General features: G+C 54.6%; 1 protein-coding gene across 2 annotated transcripts in view; it reads right to left on the bottom strand.

Annotated features, from left to right (window-relative positions):
- ECE1 (endothelin converting enzyme 1) overlaps positions 1-18,443 on the bottom strand; it is a 94,166-nt gene that overhangs the window by 64,014 nt on the left and 11,709 nt on the right. The window contains exon 2 of one of the 2 annotated variants that reach the window (XM_053920160.2): positions 15,927-16,061. The exons of the other annotated variant lie outside the window; for it this stretch is intronic. The gene's annotated coding sequence lies outside the window, so the exon portion shown is untranslated. The remainder of the gene's footprint in view (positions 1-15,926; positions 16,062-18,443) is intronic. 2 annotated transcript variants of the gene reach the window in all.

Consider the following 18,443-nt stretch of genomic DNA (forward strand, 5'->3'; position numbering starts at 1 on the left):
CCTTTCTCAATGCCCAGGCCACACTGCGGTTCTGGGGTCACATCCTAGGCATGGGCACTGCAGTCTCGTCCCCACTGGGCCACGAGACATGGAGTTCCATGGGAAGAACTCTGGCCTGGCGTCAGGGGGAAGTTACCTCCACCCTGTGTTAAGACAATAAACCATCGACGTCAATAGACCACTAGGAAAATAAACCTCTAGAGCCAGACTTCTTGGGTTCAAATCCTGGCTCTGTCATTTATTGGCTATGTGACCTTAGCAAGTTGTTTACCCTCTCCTTGCCTTCGTTTCCTCGCCGGTAAAGTGGTGCCTACCTCACTGGGTTGGATGGAATTAGTTCTTCGTAAAGTGTTGCAACAGTAACTGGCACACAGTAAGTGCCGCACTGCTGGGGTGAATGGATGGGTGGGTGGGTGGGTCAATGTGTCCAAGCTCTGCTCTGGAGCACAGGAGACCGGTCAAGACCCTTCTGGCACCACCACCTGCCACCCCCCCAGGCAGGTTATAATCGCGCCCTTCCCAACAGCCCCTTCTGTCTGGCACAATCTCGCCACTGCTGTTTTCCTTAAGAACTCCTTCAACACGTGGTTCAAATGCCACCTCCTCGTCAGGGCCCTCAGGATTGTAAGTGACAGAAACCCAGCTCTAACTGGGCTTTGTAACCAAGCAAACGCCCTGACTTGCACTACCTAAAAGGCAAGTAGGATCAGGCCTCAGGCAAGAGGAGATCCAGGAATTCTGAGGGTGCTGTTGGGTTCTTGCCCCTCCTCAATCCCATCCTTCACTTCTCTTTCTCATCTCCTGAGTTTAGACGTCCTTCACTCCTGGAGAACTGAGCCTGGCTTGCAGCCTGGCAGCAGAGAGCCTTAGAGAAAAAAGCCCTTCTCTCCCACTCCCTTCCTCTGCCCCACCCCCCAAATTATAAAGTCCCAGGGAAGAACTCTGATTGGCCAGGCCTGGTTCATGCGCCCTGTGAAAAGGCAGGGCAAGAGCTTGTGACTGGCACCCAACTAATACCACAAGGAGTGGGGGAGGGGTAGTACCCAAAGGATGGGGCTGCTGTTCACAGGAAGGGAAAGGGAGATTTGACAGACAGCGCCTGTGTCCACACCAACACCCTGACACCCAGCGCCACAAGCTCTCCTCCCCAAGTGCTCCCGTGGCACTCTGCACACGCCTCCACCAGAGCCCACCGGGTGCGTGGCTGTGCTGACCACTGGTCCAAGAAGGCTTAAAGATTCAAGGCCCTGGTCAGCTTGGCCCTCAGCACTCAGCTCTGCCCCCTGATCATAAACTGCTTTCCATAAGCGAGGAAAAGGAGACTCAAGAAGTAGAAGGGAGTCACTCAAGGAGCCAACCAGGATGAGCAGCTGAGCCTAGGCTCTTCCGACTGCACCCTGCAGCCCCTTCCCTCCACCCAGTCATCAAAATCACCCTGTAAAGACTCTCTGTGGAGGAGACTGTAACCCACCCCTCAGGCAGCAGGAGACGGGCCCCCAGACAGCGCCCGTGGGGAGGGAGCTCTGGCTTTGCGGTCAGTTGGACACATGTTCAAAACCAGCTTCTTCCAAAGACACACGTGACGCTCTTGGGCAACCAGGGTGATGGTGACGATGAAACGCACACAAGGTGTGCGTGCTGCACACAGTAGGGGCTCGGGGAAAGGGAACCACTGTGTTCAGAGCCAGGATCCCTGGCCCTCTCAAGGCAGCAGCAGGCCCTGGCTGGCCGCCCAGCGTGCCAGAATGTTCTCAACATCCACTCACCGTTTACAAGCCCAGCAGGCCCGTCCCACGCGCCACCAACAGCGCAGGCTTTGGGGCAAGCAGCATTGCCAGGCGACACTGCACGTTTCTCTGCGCCACAGCGTCACTGACAGGCAGGAGCAGGGTGGACCCGGGTCCCACGTCCTGGGTTCAAATCCCCACTCTGCCTCCTACTAATCTCCATCTGACTCGGCACGTGACATGACCAGCCCTGCGCCTCAGTTTCTCGGTAAAATGGAGGTCATAATAGCACCATCCTCACGGGTGGCTAAAAGAATTCATCGAGTTAAAACATGTAAGGCATTTTGCACACTGGCACTGCCATTTATTGATTTGACTTGCGTGTGAGGTAAGTACCATCCTGCCTCCCATTCTGCGGAGGGGACAGTGACCTGCGCAGGTCACAGTACCGGAGAAGGGCAGAGCCAGGACTGGACGCGGTCACCAAGTCGGCCAGACCCTGCACTCCCTGTCGTTTTCGCCCTGCCCCTCGCCCCCATTATTCCCTCCGGGACTCAGAAATCCTGTCTCAGCATGAAGTGTCCACCCCACCCGCCACATCTCCCCGACCTCATAGGGGGCAACTCTCCACGTCCAGCCCAGCCAATCAGGGTGACCCTCGGCCAAACCAGATGCCACAGAGCTGCGTTGCCTCAGTGACCAGGAATGTTCCCCTAACAAAGCCCAACCCAGGCTCAGCTTCCCATCTGGTCCCCATTACCCCTCCTCACCACACATGTCAGGCTTGCCTGGGGACCTGGGGGGAGCCCGGGGAAGAAATGCCTGGCGGGGAGAGGGGACAAGAGGCCCGAGTCCTGCTGATAGTCAGGGAGCGAGGGCTACATTGGGCTCCAGAGGACACAAGCTGCCCATCTGTAGTCTTGGCCCAGAGTGGTCCCTAGGTGCAGAGCAGAGATGAAGGGGCTGGAAAACCAGGGACAGGGAGAAGACAAAAGAGGGAGTGGAGGGGTAACTGAAGGGAGGGAGACTGCCAGGCTCAGATTTCCTGGGAACAAGCCACTCCCTTCTTTGGGAAGAGCAAGGGTTTTGGAGCAGACAGACCTGGGCTTGGATCCCTGTAATCCACTGCTGTGTGACCCTGGGCAAGTCGCCTCACCTCCCTGAACAAGCTGGGGACATGCAAACCGACTTCATGGGGATGTGGTGAGAATTAAGGGGGCAATCCAAGGAAAGGTGCACAGCAAGTCAGGTTCCCCTGCCTCCTAAGAGGGCCACTGTCCAGCGTACAGGCTGTGATGCTGGAGGCTGAAGTGATGGCACTGGGATGTCCCGGCTCCTGGAGAGACATCACGAGTAGCTGGAATGACCCTGGGGTTCAACCTGAGCAACAGTGTGGCCTGGGTCATGGAGGTGGTGGCAATGACGGCATGGGGGTGCAGTAGGGACAAAAACCAGGCCCTGAACAACAACTGCACTCCAAGCCCTGTGCTCACTGCTCTCTGATGTAACCATCACAGCAACCCCATGTGAGAGGTGTGGAAGTAGAGGCACAGAGAGGTTAAGTAACCAGTCCAAGGTCACACAGCTGGTGAAAGGATACGACTCAAACCCAGGTTGACCCAACTCTTAGGTAGTTCTGGGCAGGGACGCCTGACTAGGCCAGGCAGGCATCCCTGCCTGGGACACTCGCACGGCGGCATTCCCAAACCCCTTCCTGGACCCCCAAACTCCTGGCTCTGCAGCCGCAAAGCCTGGGCTCCTCCTCCCTTCTCTGGGGCTTGGCTCCTACTCAGCCCAACTCAGGAGCCAATTTGCAATTGCACAATTAACAATTAGGAACAACTTCTCTTCCAAGGGAGAGAGGAGCACAAGACTTGGTGACAGGGACACAGGACTTGTGCTAGAACTCAGGAGGTCTGTCCCCAGTCCCCTGCCAGGGTTGGGAGGGGCTCCTTTCCTGACACAGCCCAGCCCAGCCCAGCCCAGCCCAGCCAGGAAATCAAGAGGCAGGCAGTCCCTCTGCCTCTGGTCATCCTTTCCCATGTAAATCCTTCCCACCCCCTCACCTTCCCACCAGGAAAACTTCCTGCCTGCCCCAGCCCACAGTTTTCACATGTTCCTTTGACCCCAACAACCACTGATTCTTGATTCTGCCTCTTTAGTCAGTGCCATCTTCACAGGATCACATCAAACTGTAAGCAACTTGCATTTGCCCAAAACAATTTTTTGTGCAAGCAACACCCTAATATCTCTCTCAACACCAAGCCAAGTACAGGGCACGTGGAAGTTGCTTGACCCATAGTCTACTCCTTGGCTTGGAGAACTCCCATTCACCCTTCAGAACCCAGGTCAGACGTCATCTCCTCCATGAAGTCCTCCGTGTCCTAAGCTGCCCCTTCTGTATGCATCTCTACTAGAATATCCTTCCCCCCGCTCTGTAATTAATAACTACCATCTAGGCACTGTGCTAAGATTTACACCCAATTTTAAATCTACCAGTAATTCTGCAAGAGACAGTCAATATCCCCGTTTAACAGATGGGGGTTGTGAGGCTCAAAGAGGTTGAGAGACTCAACTAAAATCACAGCTAATAAGTGGCAGGCCTGGGATTTGAACCCAGGTCTGTTCATGCCCCAAGCAAATGATTCTTCAATTGGGTCAGGCTGTCTCCTCCATGATGGGTCACTCCCACTGACTGCACCTGAATCCTGAGCCTAGCATGGTTCCAAGCTTTGTGGTTCCCTTGCTGATCAGCCCCAGAAGTGAGGTGTCAGTCATCCCCAACCCCATGGTGGCATTCCAGGTCAAAGCCAACCAACGAGCTGGCCCAACCTGTCTGCCAGCCTCCAGGGCAACCTCAAAAGTCCTAAGCACGTGTATCCAGGCAACTCCTGTTTTCCACATATTCCAGGCCTCTGAGAGTATGCTCTCTCTCAACACAGGCAACTTCGGAGAGACCTGGGCTCAGGAAGGGTGAAGGCTCTGGGGTCCGCTGACTCGGGTACTGGCTGTTGGACTCTGGGAGCGTGATTTAACCTCTCGGAAGCCCTAGTTGGTTGGCTTAGCTGTGAAATGGGAAGAACCTCCTCACAAAGGACTGATTAAGATCTTGAATGTCAAGTGCCTTCACAGTGCCCAACACATAGCCACTCATTCAGCCAACAGATATTTGCTATGCACCTACTATGTGCCCGACGCGGTTGTTGCTGCTATTCATAGCAGCAAAGCAAACAGAATAACATTTCTGTCCTTAAGAGGTGTTTCAACTCTGAGCAGAAATCTCTCAAATTGTCGGTCCATCCCCTCAGCAGTCTTATGAGACAGTGGGCTTCTCTGACCCCACTCCTTCACATAAATAATGCGTACACAGCTTGGAAACCCTCCTGTGATCACCAGGAGATGTGGACAAGCCCCACAGCACTGTTTCAATAGTGAACGAGAAACGACCTAAATGGTCGTCCCTAGCAGGCTGGACGAACCAGTTCGATCCGTGGGTGGAATACTACACAGCACTGAAGATGAACTGGATACAACTCAGGCATGACATGAAGAGAGAAAAGCAAACTGCAAAGCCTCCTACCAATCACTTGAAGTTTTATAACTCCTGAGCAATACTGTGTATCTTTTGGGAAGGCAGAAATATCTAATAAAAGTAGTAAGGTGGTCAATCAAGGAAGTAGATTTCTCTGGAAGAGGGGGAGGTAGGGAATGGAATCAGGAAGGGCCATGCATGGGAAACTCAACTGCATTTGGAACGTGTTATTTTTTGAGCTGGATGGTTGGTTCACCGGTGTTTGTTTTTACTGAACTCTATGCTTTTTATATGTCTGAAATATTTTACCACACACCAAAAACCGAGTGGGCTTTGCATGCAGACGGACTTGAATGTAAAACCAGCCCCGTGCTTTGCTACTGTGTGAGTTCCGTTTTCTCCTCCGTGAAGTGGGGACCATCATACCCACCACTAGCTCCCAGCACTCTTCTGAGAATCCAACAAGGTTATGTCTGAAAGGGCCTGGTGCATAGAAGGGCCTGCAGCACAGGGAAGGGAGTCTGGCACACACGGGGCGGTGGGGGGGGCGGTGCACACAGTTGGAGGACTGGTGCACAGCAGCTGCTACAGTTCTTGCTGCTGTTGGGGGAATCTCCCAAAAAGAACAGCTGGAGGAGGAAGGTCAGCCCACCGTCCTCAGATTAGGGGGGGAAAGGTTTACTCGTTCCAAGGCCAGGCTGGCCTGAGTGAAACTAGTGACGCATCTGGGGCTCTGGTGACTGGCCAGTCTTGGTCCCTTGACCAGGACACATAAAGTCACGGGCCTGGGCTGGCTAGAGTCCCTCCACCGCCCCACCCTCTCACACTCCCTGTTCCCAGCCTTCTTGGGACCCTCCCCTGCTGTGAGCTGGGTGGGAAAGTAGGGCTCCCTCCCTGTCCAGTTCTCTTCGTCTCTCCTGAGACCCTGTTCCTCATTCTGAAGGTGGAACCTTAGCCACCTTGTAGCCCAAAGAATCTGCTCGAGTGACTTTAACAGGTCCATGGCTTCAGCAGGTATGGCCGAGGGCATGGATCCCAGGCACCTGTCTTCTGGTTCACATCCAGGCTCAGGGTGTGACCTCAACACTCTCGTCTGTGAAGTGGGGATTACAGAAGCCGCCGCCACCTCGCTCTCAAAGTGTGGTGAAGAAAGCCTGCAAACAGGGTCTGCGCCCCAAGAAGGCAGGGTCACCCGGTGGCACACTGCAGGTACCCAGACGCCGAGTGCTGCTGCAGTTAAACAATCCCTCCCAGCTTTGGCACAACCCAAGTGGCAGTTCTGTCGGACTCAAGGATGACCCAGGGGAGGGGAAACGTGGGGACAGAGCAGGGCAAGACTTGTGGCAGAAAGTGGCAGGAAGTGGGAGCGAGGGGGCCCCTGCATGGGCTCTCAGCCACCCAGACCCAATGAAATCACCCTGCTGGCACAAGCAGAGGAATTATCAGTGTTCCCGAGGGCCCAAGGGCACTGCTGGGCTCAGCTCCGAGAGGGCAGCAGCAGGGGGTGGGGCTGGCTGTGACTTTTCATTGCAGATCATGACGCATCTGGGGAACATCCCTGTCCTTTCCTAACCCTGTCCCACCCCCATCACAGAAGTCAGCCTGGACTGGGGTGTCCTTGGAGCCAAGGCCTCAGCTCTGCCTCGGCCACCCACTCTGAGTCTTCTGGGCAGGTGCTTCTCCTCTCTGCACTTCAGCTGCTCCATCTGTAAAGTGGTCTTATCTGAGGTCTTATCCATCTGTGAGACCCACTCCGCAAGCCTGCATAATGAGAGCCAGCCAAACTCTCTTCCCTGCATGAGAAAGAGGCCAAAGCCCTAAGCTGGGTCAAACTGGCCCTCCTCAGCCTGGCCAGTCCCACACCTGGTGATATGCTAAAAAGTAAAACAGGGAGGGTCCTGGCCAAGTAGCTCAGTTAGTTAGAATGTCATCCCAAAACACCAAGGTTGCAGGTTCCAGCCCAGGCCAGGGTACATACTAGAATCAACCAATGAATGCATAAATAAGTGGAACAATAAATCAACATTTCTCTCTCTCTTCCTCTTTCTCTCTCCCTCCTCTCTCTCCTTCCCTTTCTTCCTCTCTCTCTCTCTCTCTTAAAAAAAAAAAAAAAAAAAAGCCAGGGAGGTAGCTTACAACAATTAGGAGGTGACTTACAGGGAACCAGGGTCCAAACAGAGTTTGCTCGGAGAACGTGGCATCAGCAGAGGCGGATGTAAAGGAGTGCTGTCTAAGTTATGTTTTCACAAACTCATCCTTCAGCAAATCCAATTCTATGGGCTTTTGGCGGACCCGGCTCTGTATAACTATTCCTAGGGCCCAGTGTCCTCATCAAGGAAGTACAGATAACTAAGGAGACCAAACAGGTCTTCTGTCGTGAAGATGTGATACGATGTTTTGTATACACGACTTGGCATATACTAGATGCTCAGTAAATCCTGGCTCCACGCCACCTCCCTGTGCGTCTATGAGGGAACCTCCCGCACCAAGCCGGCACCAGGAGGCCCTGGTTGCTGGTTCCCCAGCCTGCCTCAGCCCCCGGCCCAGCCTGGGTGTAAACAAGCAGCCTGGATGTTTACACCGGCCGGCCAGGGCCCCTGCCTGCCTGGTACAGGCTGAATAAACACACGCAGTCACAGCTCTTGTCTCTCGCCCCCAGGCTGGTCCTCCACGGACACCACCACCCACCCCAGGTCCTCTGTTTACAGATTCTCCTGACAGATTATACTGGGGTCTGCTGTGTCCAGCAGATACCGGGCAGGACAGTCTAGCCCAGTGCACGATGCTCTCCAGAACAGGGGCGAGGTGGGACAGGGCCCAGCAGTCAACAGCGGTGTGGGCCTGGCCAGCTTCCAGGAGGCTCAGCTTCCTCATCCATAAAATGGGGATGGTAGCAACAGCCCATTCCCCAGGGGACGGTGGCAATTAAATGGGGTGGTGTGATGAAAGCACCAAGTGCCTGGTGCATGAAAGGCACTGGAGAATGAAGCTCTTAAAATGTTTTATTGCTGTTTTAGGGGTGATTGAAGAGTTTGGCCAAGAAATCAGTGGGCCCTGAGAGCACATCCAAAAAATAATAAAAAATTCTCAGCCAGATCGTGCCAAGCATGTGCCACGTACTAGCACCTCACTTCTGCAAAGCAACCCAGGAGATGTGATGCATTGTTATCTCCAATTTTGCAGGTGGGGAACTTCCATGGGGTTCAAAGAGGTCAGATCACTTCCATAGGGTCACACAGCCCCTGTTAGGTGGGGGGAGCCATGTGCCTGATCCAGAGCCTGTATTCGAACCCCCACACTTGCCCATGTGCCTCTGTAGGAGCTTCATCTGTGTCTTCCCTCCCAACCTCCCTTCGTTCTGGGAAGGCCTCCTGAGGTCCCAGCCTCCTCTAGGCCATGAGGATCCTGGGAGCTGCCAGCAGCCCAGGGCCCAGCTGTGTGGCCCCTCCTGTCCATCGCCTAGGGGGAGAGGGACCTGATCCTCCCTCACCCTGGGTCTGAGCCCGTAGGACCCTGCTGCTGCAGGGCCGCCGGGTTGAGAAAAGGGAGAAGGAACTCCTGTCCAAGCATCACCCACCCCGCGCCGGGCACCGCGGGACACTTCCTTCTGTAATCCTCACAACCACCCCATGCTGGAGGAATTATCACCCCCGTTTTATAGAAGGAGACAGTGAGATTCCAAGAGGTGAAGGCACTTGCCCAAGAGTCCCACAGTCAGTGAGTGGCAGAGCTGGGGACTCAAACCCTGGTCACCAACTCAAAGCCACAAGTCTGGCTTTCACCAGGCCGCCTCTGTCATCCTGGGAGAGATAAGACACTACGCACAACCTAACACAAACCAGAAATCGCAGGGCCTTCAGGAAGCCCAGATAACAGGCTGGGACACTTACAGAACAGGGCTCACCTTCCTGTGAGAGTCTGTGAGTGACTAACCCAGGAGGAGCTCCCCATGGGGAGGAGTATGTCCTGGGGGTGCCCGGCAGCCATGCCAAGGATGGGGGTTTGTTGGGGACCTAGGCCGGGCCACGCAGGGTTGACCACAGGAAATAGCCTTCCTTGTGTGGCTATGGCCAGTCAGTGCCTTCACAGGGAATCCACACTTAATGAATTATTTTTATTTTTGAGAAGGAAAAACCAAGGCTCAGAAAGGGAAGGTGCTTCCGTAAGACCACGCAGCTTGGAAGGGGCAGATCTGTTGGATTCCCAAGTCCCAATGAAACAGCACTGTGTCCCTGGCCACTTCTCGTTGGTGTAGTCCTGCCACCTCCCTCCTCTCTCTGAAGCTCCTAGGAGGGCTTTCCCTGGCTCCCCGACCACTGCCCCCACCTGGCTGGGGCAACTTCTGAGGTCAGCATTACATCCCCATTTTACAGATGAGGAAACCGAGGCTCAGAGAGAGGTCACAGGACAGCTTCCCCATGAGTTGGACTGGGGACAGGGGTGTGCGTAGATGAAACCAGGAGACTCAACAGCTCACCCAAGCCCAGAATGCTGCTCCCCTCTGTAAAGACTGGGGACAGGTCAGTGCTGCTCCCATCGGGCTTCCTAACAAATGCTTCCTTCCTATGCCTGTGGCCACCCTGTGGGGAACTTGGTGGCCTTTCGCCAAGGGATCTGGCTGCATGGCTGCAATGGAAACACCAAAAGATACTCTGAGGACAAAAGATGGATCAGTCCTTCTCACCTGGCTGGTGCAAAGAGCAGGCCAAGAACAGGAGCTGGGGCTGTGACAGGGCCCTCCTCCCACGGGTCCCACCCCAAGGCCTCTGGCCTTATCACAAGAGAGGCAGTGCCAACTTTGACAGAGAAGACAGCAAGGTGGTGTCATTTCAGCCCCAGAAGTCAGAGAGAAGAGGAGAGGAAGGAGGACAGACAGGAGGACAACCAAAGAATGGAGTTGGTAAGGACAAGGGGGTTCAGATTCAGTAAACATTTGCCGAGCCTGGAAAACACGCCTGGCATCAAGCTGGCACCTTCTGCACACTAGTTTTGTCACCTGATCCACTAAACTGTTCCACCCCCCAAAGGATAAAAATAATAATTCCTAGTACTGAAGAGAGAAACTGAGGCTGGGGTTGGGGGTGATGAGAGCAGCCCAGGGGCACAGGTCAGGGTCATGGAGGGAGAGAAAAGAGGCGAGGGATACAGCAAACACAGTGAAGGGGTCCGGGGGGAGGGGACAGTGGGGGACCCAGGCTTCAAGGCTCCCAGGCTGTGGGGGCGGAAACCCTCCCTCAGCTGCAGGCCAGTGGCTCCTCTTGCCAGCTATCAGCCAAGGACAGGAGGCTGGTCTCTGTCCTAAGCATCACGTGGAATGGAAAAAGCACTGTTTCAAGTTCACATCCCATTCCTGAAGTTCACTTGCTGGGTGGACAAATCATCTGCCTTTTCTGGGTCTTCTCTTTAAAATGGAAACACAAGTTCAAATCCTGCCTCTACCATTAACTAGCTGTGTGATCTTGGGCAAATCACTTAACCTCTCTGACCCTCTATCTCCTCATCTGTAAAATGGGTCAATTAATGGTACCTACATCAGATAAGAATACATAAAAGCATATAGATTAAGCACTTAGTATATACCAGGCCCTTGGTATTATTAGCAGGTATTAACGTTAACATCCTTTTTATTGGATTATCAGCAGGTCTCAATCAGGGGTGTGTTTATGCCTCTAAGGAGGTTTTGTATATGGGGGGGCATTTCTAGTTGCCAGATGACTGGGGAGTACTAGCACTTAGTCCTGGGGGCCACAGCTGTTAACGTCCTGCAATGTGTGGGGCAGTCCTGCAGAACTTTTTTAAGTGCCTCTCGCCCAGTGCCAACAGCACCTGCATTGAGAAACCCCAGCTGCTAACCTCTCAGTGTCCTTGACCTTTCCAAGTCTGGCAGGAGGCAGCACAGGGCGGTGTGTCTCCCAGGCGAGGTCAACCTGCTTTCAATCCACCTCTGCCACCTGCAAGCTATGACAACTTGGGAATATCATGTCACTTCCGTGGGTCTCAGTGCCCTCGTTTGTAAAAAGAGGACACCAATTCATGCCTTGTGTGACAGCTCGTGGCTTAAACAGGGCAATGATCACAGAGTGTCCCTAGCAGGGTAGTTGGGAAAACAGTGGCCACTGCCACCACAGCAGGACCAATGGCACTCCCAGGACAAGTGGGCAGGTGGACGGGCTGGGTGGACTCCTGAGTTATCAGAACAGCCCCAGCGCATGAGGACCCACCTGCCCCAGTGTAAGCCCAGCTGAGTGACCTGCTTTCCTGCAGCTCCTGGTCCCCCCAGGACTCAGGGAAAGGCGGGCCACTGGGATCCTAGAACCTTGCTACTTAGACCCATGACGGGGGCCTGGGCTGGGCGGGACAATCAGGCATTGCTTTCTTTCCGAGGCCCGTGGTGGCCTGCAGGGATAGCCCTGGGCTCCTGATATGGGAAGGAAGAAGGGGCCGGCCTGCGATGGCAGCAAAGGGGACGCCTCAACAAGGGCTTGTTAATGACACTTCACAGCTTGCGGCGGGAGGGAGGGAGGGAGGGAGGAAAGCAGACATTTATCAAGCACCCAATCCGGCACCATAATGCTCTGCCTTTATTTCACTTTATCCACAACAACCCTGCAAAGTAGGAGGTTCTGCCTGGTTTTATAGGCCACCAGACTGAAGCTCAGGCAGACGACGTATGACCTGTCCAGGGTCACACAGCTTGGCCATAATCATGATTCCTTCTCTCCCTCCGTTTTCTCCCCCTGCTTCCTCCCTCCCCACCCCCGCACTGAAACCTCACTCAGAGATCTCAGGCTCTGGCCCTGCCCCCTGTTTAGCCTCATTTCACAGTATGTCCCCATGACTTCTGCATTTATTTTAGTCCTTCATATTCCCTTAAACCACAGGGCACAGGGCCTTTGCACACACTGTCCTCTTCCCTTCCCACTTAATTCACGTCGCCTCTCCTTCAGATCGCAGTTAGTGTGCTGTCTGCAGAGAAGCCCTCTCTGGCCTCCAACGAGGCCAGACCCCCCTGCTACAGGCATGGCAACCCCAGGTCCCTTATCTGCACGGCATTTGTCACTGCTGCAACTTCATGCTCACCTGAGATAGTTCGACAGAGGGTTTTCCTGCCCCTGCACTCCCTTTACATTGACTAACAGGAATTTATCAGCCACCCACTGCGCGCCAGGCACTGTCCAAGGTCCTGCAGGGACATTGGGGAACAAGCCAAATAAAGTCTCGACACTCGTGGACGGCATTCTCACGGCAGGGAACAGCCTGAGTCGGCACAGCACACGCGAAGGGGTGGAGGTGGAGAGAAAAGTGAGTTGCACTCGGGGAACTGTAGTTGTCTGGCGGAAGCAGAGAGGACAGGGCAGGGAAGGCCGCAGGTGAGGCTGGAGACACTTGAAATGCCCTAGAATTCTGATGAAGGGGTCTGACTTGCTCCCAGGGTAACGGGGAGCCATGGAAGGGTTTCCAGCAGGACAGTGACAGGGTAAGAGGCTGCAGTGAGGAGGAAAAGCTGCAGGGGTGAGGCTGGGGCAAGGAGGGTAAGGGAGAGGCTTTGCCTTCATCCAGGAGAGAGAGTGTCAGACACCCAAGGCCAGCAAAGGCAAGGGGTGGAAAGAAGTAGAAGCAGAGGCAGAATATTGACAGAACTTGGTCAAGGAGGCATCTCAGTGCAACTCTGCACAGGGGCGCTGGGGCTGGGGTGAGCGGGGCAGGTAAGGTGCAGGTCTGGGAGGCAGGAGGGCAGCTGCGGGGGTGGCCCTCACCAGAAAAGGGCAGCATCAGGGCAAGAGGAGACAGGCAGAGGGAAAGGCGAAGGCCTTGGGGACCACTCCGACACGTCCCCAAACTGAGGGACATTCTACAGAATACCTGCCCTGAGCAACTGTCACAGACCAGACATGAGGACCAAAGGTAACGAGTGTCCTAGATGGAACGGTGGCACATAAAAGGGCATGGGTGCAGACACTGGTGAAATCGGAATAGAGCGTGCAGTTTAACTGTGAGGTGCCAGTGTGGCGTCTTAATTTTGACAGGTGTACCATGGTTGTGTAAGATGTCACTACTGGGGGGTCTGGCTGAGGAATATATAGAAACTCTGAATCATCTTTGCAACTTTGCTGTAAACCTAAAATTATTCCAAAATAAAATGCTTATTTAAAAAAAAAAAAAAGGTTGCAGGATCCTTGCTCCCAGGATTGGCTGTCCTGAGAAAAAGGAAGGAAGGGGGGTGTCAAGGAGGGGAGCAGCCCGGGCCCAGGGTGAGATGCGCTTGGATCTGCACCCGGGGGGAAACCATGCATGTTGGCTGAAATCTCTGACGGGGGCTCAGGGGGCAGGGCAGGCCCTGGGGTACTGAGGTGGGGATCATTTCCAAAATCGAGGCTTCTCACACTTTCCCAAAGGCTCCCAGAGAGTAATCTGGACCCAGGGGCATCTTAGGACACAGCTAACAGCCTTTGCTGAAGCCTCATTTATTTTCATCTTAAAAAGTCATGCCAGGCCTGACCGGTGTGGCTCAGTGGGTTGAGCGTTGCCCCGCAAACCAAAAGGTCACCAGTTCGATTCCCAGTCAGGGCACAGGCCTGAGTTGTGGGACAGGTACCCAAATAGGGGCGTAAAGAGGCACCTGGTCGAGGTTCTCTTGTGCATTGATGTTTCTCTCTTTCTCTCTCTCTCCTTCTCCCTCTCTTCCCCTCTCTCTAAAAAAATACATAAATAAAGTATTTTTTTAAGTCATGCCAATTTTGCATTCTCCTCCAAACCAGTACTTTTAATTTTACGATTCCCACTACATTCCCCAGGGCAATCTCATGCACTAGTACGAAACACCCAAATACAAAAATTAGGCATGAAAGCTCAAGGGTGGAAAAGCTGACCTTGAGTGAGTAGGGAGGAGAAAGGCCTGAGCCCCCCAGAATGACAGCTGAAAAGAAGGCGGAGAGGGGACCAAAACCTACCTGGTCCCTACAGCCAGCTAGGCACTGTGCCGGGGGCTCACTTCATTCTTCATTTTTTTCAGTTACCCATTCTTTTCACATATATTTATGTGCCTGTGCCTACTCTGTGCCAGCACTGTTCTTGGTGGAAATACCAGGGAACAAAACGGGCAGAAATCCTTGCATGTTAGTGGCAGGAGACAGAGTAAACAAAACAGGTAAAATGGGGAGTGTGTCAGATTGTGCTGAGAGCTAAGGACAAAGATGGAGCAGGGAGGGGGGACAGCACGTGGGAGGGGGACGCTTTTCAGTAGGGTGGCCAGGAAAGCCTCTCTGAGAAGGTAACACCTGAGTCAGGACTCGAAGGAAATGAGGCTGCTCCGCAGATATTTGCTCATTTGGTTTTTGCAGCTGCGGGGGTGGGGGGGGGGCGATTATTTGCCCTGTTGTACAGATGGGAACAGTGAGCCCAGAAGAGGTGAAATGATTTACCTAAAGTCACCTAGAAAACGACAGGGAAATTGGGGGAGGGCACAAGACTGAACCCAGGCCATCAGGTCCTCTCCAGGGAAGGTGAGGAGGAGCGCCCCCGCGCCCCTAGCCCTGTCCCCAGGGCCTGGCAGACACCACTCATTGCCTGAGTCCATCACACTCTGTCTCCCTTACTGAAGCCAGATTTCCGGTCCTTAGACGAGCCAATCAGTGGGGCTGGTACAAGCGTCCTGGAGGCAATTGAAAAGATCACAGGGGACTTAGGGGAAGAGGCCTGGGGGTTGGGGGCACATCTTCCAGGCTACAAGGAGCATTTTGCTACCCCCATAGCTTCTTAAGCTGACCAGGTTTAAGAGATGTCCAGGCCTGGCTGCTGTGGCTCAGTTGGTTGGAGGGTCATCCCACAGACCAAGAACGTCACAGGTTCGATTCCCGGCCAGGGCATATGCCTAGGTTTCAGGTTTGTCCCTGGTTGGGATGCAGCCAATCAATGTTTCTCTCCCTCCCTCCTCTCTCCCTCCCTTCCCCTCACTCTAGAAAGTCAATAGGCCTGTCCTCGGGTGAGGATTAAAAAGAGAGAGATGTCAAGGGGTAGAATGGACCTTGATGCCCTACTGAGGGCACTGGGTGGGCAGAGGAAGTGGGCAGGCTGGTCAGGGGGACAGACCCCCCACCCCATCAGCCCAGCACAGTTCGGTCCAGTGTGACCCCAGGGGCTGTCGGGGCTGCTTTGCTGCGTCTGGCTGCCTCACCCGACAGTCGCCCTGGCATCGCCCCCTCCGTGGCCAGAGGGCTCTTCCTGGCTGAGAAACAAGTTTGGAGGGGGCCAAGAGGGCCTCCCGCACCTCCACTCCTTTCCCCCTTCCTTCCACATAAAGAGGAATATTCACGGTTGGAGAAATGACTCACTCTACCTGGAGAGGCCCGGCGCTGGGCTGGGATGGCTCTGGGCCCCAGGAAGGCGGGGCACTAATGGAGGCGAGGGAGGCAGAGACAAGCGGCCAGTGGAGCGTGCCTGCGCCTCCTCACCCCACCTCGGGAGGGCCACTGGGTGTCACCCAGCTCTGTGAAAGTGAAACCTGATGGGGAAGAAAAATTCCTTTGGACTTTCCCAAATGATCTTTATGGTGACTCATTGCCACCTGGGGACAGCAAGAAAACTCACAAATTACCGGGGAAAAGAATGCGGCCTATGGAAAAATTCCTTCAATGGCGGGGTCAGAGAGCACCAGCAGAAATGCTCACCTGCACTTTGTGCTGGGTCTTGTTCTTCAAAGAAACACTGCGAAGTGGGCGGGGTCAGAACTGGTGGCAATGTGCAGTTTTCTCCACTAAGTTTCATTTCTCCACTCACCAGCGCTGATGCTTGGAGATGTATCCCTAGTGACAGCAGGAACAGTAAACCCACTCCGGGACCATCCGCCTGGCACAGGAAAGCCTGTTCTCCATCCTGACTTTAGCCCCGGGAAGGCCCACTCATCTGCTGGGCATCTGCTGAGGGCAGGCATGCCCCAAAACACCAGGGTCTGCCCTCGAGGACTTCCTCTCCAGGACAGCGAAGTTACAGTCACAATTAGAGGGCATGAGCGCCTGGAGGACAGAACAGGGCCAGCTCCCTATCTGGCTCGGAACTCGCTTCCAACTGTCCGATCCCTCCCAAAAAGGTACCACCTGCTCCCCGCCAGGGAGTCCCCCAGATGGGGTTCCAGAGCAACCTTCTTCTCACCCCTCTTTGCTGGCTTCCATTCTCTTTGCTGCTGAAAGACAGCCTTTCTGCACCACGAGCACACCCAACCCCAAAGCCAGACACTCCACAGGATCACAGCTGGGGGGCCCTAGCAAGCCTCACCTTCCTCACCTGTTAAATGGGGATGCAAGTGGACCCACATCTTTGGAGCTGGCTCTAATGAAATCAGTCAGTGCACAGGCTGCTCCCTGCACTGCGGTTCCCACCTCCCACTACACGGAGCAGACAGGTAGGAGAACATGGGGACGGTGTCACGAAGGGCTACACATGTACCCGGGGTCCTGGTACTGTCCCGTCATCAGCCAGAGGCTCAAGGAGATCCTGGCTTCTCTGCGGAGCCATTAGCGGCTCTGTCACCTGCCTGCGTCGTTTCCAGCCTGATGTCCATTTCCCCCCAGAGCAACAGTTTCCATAACTGAGTGCCTTCTCCGGCTTGTCCCAAACTTGCCCCCACCCTGACCCAACAGGATCAGGGGGACTGAGCCAGAAGCACTGAGTGTTTTTCCCGCCCCCTCTCAGCCCTCTTCTTTGGCCCACCCAAGGTTCTCAGCCAATGATAGCTGCTTCCCAGGCTCCACGGCCACACAGCACGCAGCTCCCTGAGCAAAAATATCCTTCCTGGGGTCAGCGAGAAACTCAGGAGGGGCCACGAAGTTGGAGGCTGAGAGCGGGCCGTGGCAGGAGGAAAAGGGCACATTTCCTGAGCACCCAGTTTGTGTCAGGGTGAGAAGGGCTTAGTCCCTGGGGAGTATACAGAACCTCAGGAGACTGAGGCGTGTGTGAGGGGGGTGCGTGGTCTCCAGGGGAGCAGGGGACCCAGTCCCCAGTCTCCAGAAGTCAGGCCAGGGTTCAAGGTCCAGGGGCAATTCCCAGAGAGAGGAGTCCTGAGGAGACAGCAGGTTCTGGAACCTCGTGAGAAAAAGGGGGGCCTGAACCCCAAATAAGAGAATGTGGGTTCAGACACATAGGAGAAGAGGTTCGTGACAGGGAGTTATGGGCTGTCTCAGATCCCAGGAGGGAATGGATTGGACCAGTGGAAGGTAGGAGAGGCCTGCTGAGTTACAAGTTCACTTAATCGAACATCTCAGAGGTCTTATTTGCCCGATGGGGTTAACTGGGGGAAGAAAAAGGAACTCTTAAGTGGCAGCCAGCAGTGAGGTTTGGAGGACTGGCATCTCTCTACTTCTGGGGAGACCCCATTGGCAGAGGCCCAGGCTTTGGCCCTGGGTCTCCTTTCTCTCTGGGCAGGGCACCTCTCCAGATCCTTGGACGGCTCCCCACCCCTGCTCAGGGAGCGGCTGTTTGTGCTCAGTGGCTCCAGCCCCATCCCCCAACCCCACTTCTGTGCACTCCTTCAAAGCCTGGGGAGGTGCCCCGATGTCCAGAGGTCACAGGGAAAGAATCTGGAGGTCAGAGCACAGCCCCTCCTGGTTAGATGCTTCAGAGACAGAGTCTGTGTCTGTAAAACCTCCCTTCCCCTGAAGCTACCCGACTGTTGGGGGCAGAGGGCTGGGGGCTTGGAGTTGGGAAGCATGAGGAGGGGGTGCAGCCAGTTACCAGATATCTGGGCCCTGCCTGGGACGGGAGTCCCTGCCACTGACGAGCTGTGTGACCCACATCCGCTCAGACACCTTTCTGGGCTCTGTTCTCTCCTGTCAGAGTAGTGGGCTGGATCCCCTGTCCCATCCCAATCAACCACTGAGCCTAATCCATTCCACCCCTCACTATCTCCGCCTGTTCCTCCCTCACCACTATCTGCCATCAGCTTCCCCGCCCCTCCCCCAGTCCATCTCCGCTCAGCAACCAGAGTGAGTTTATTAAAAGGCAAGTCAGGTCCTGTCATCTCCCCTGCTGGCACCCCTTCCACGGCCCAGTGGACCTTCCACCCTGACAGTATAAACCTTTGCCTTTTCTTCCTTTGCAGGCTTCAGTGGGGTCTTCTGATGCAAAAGAAAACGAAACCTAATGTTTATTGATTCAAACACACACACACACACACACACACACAGGGCTTT

Source organism: Desmodus rotundus, chromosome 3, assembly GCF_022682495.2.
Source record: "Desmodus rotundus isolate HL8 chromosome 3, HLdesRot8A.1, whole genome shotgun sequence".
Lineage (NCBI taxonomy): Eukaryota > Metazoa > Chordata > Mammalia > Chiroptera > Phyllostomidae > Desmodus > Desmodus rotundus.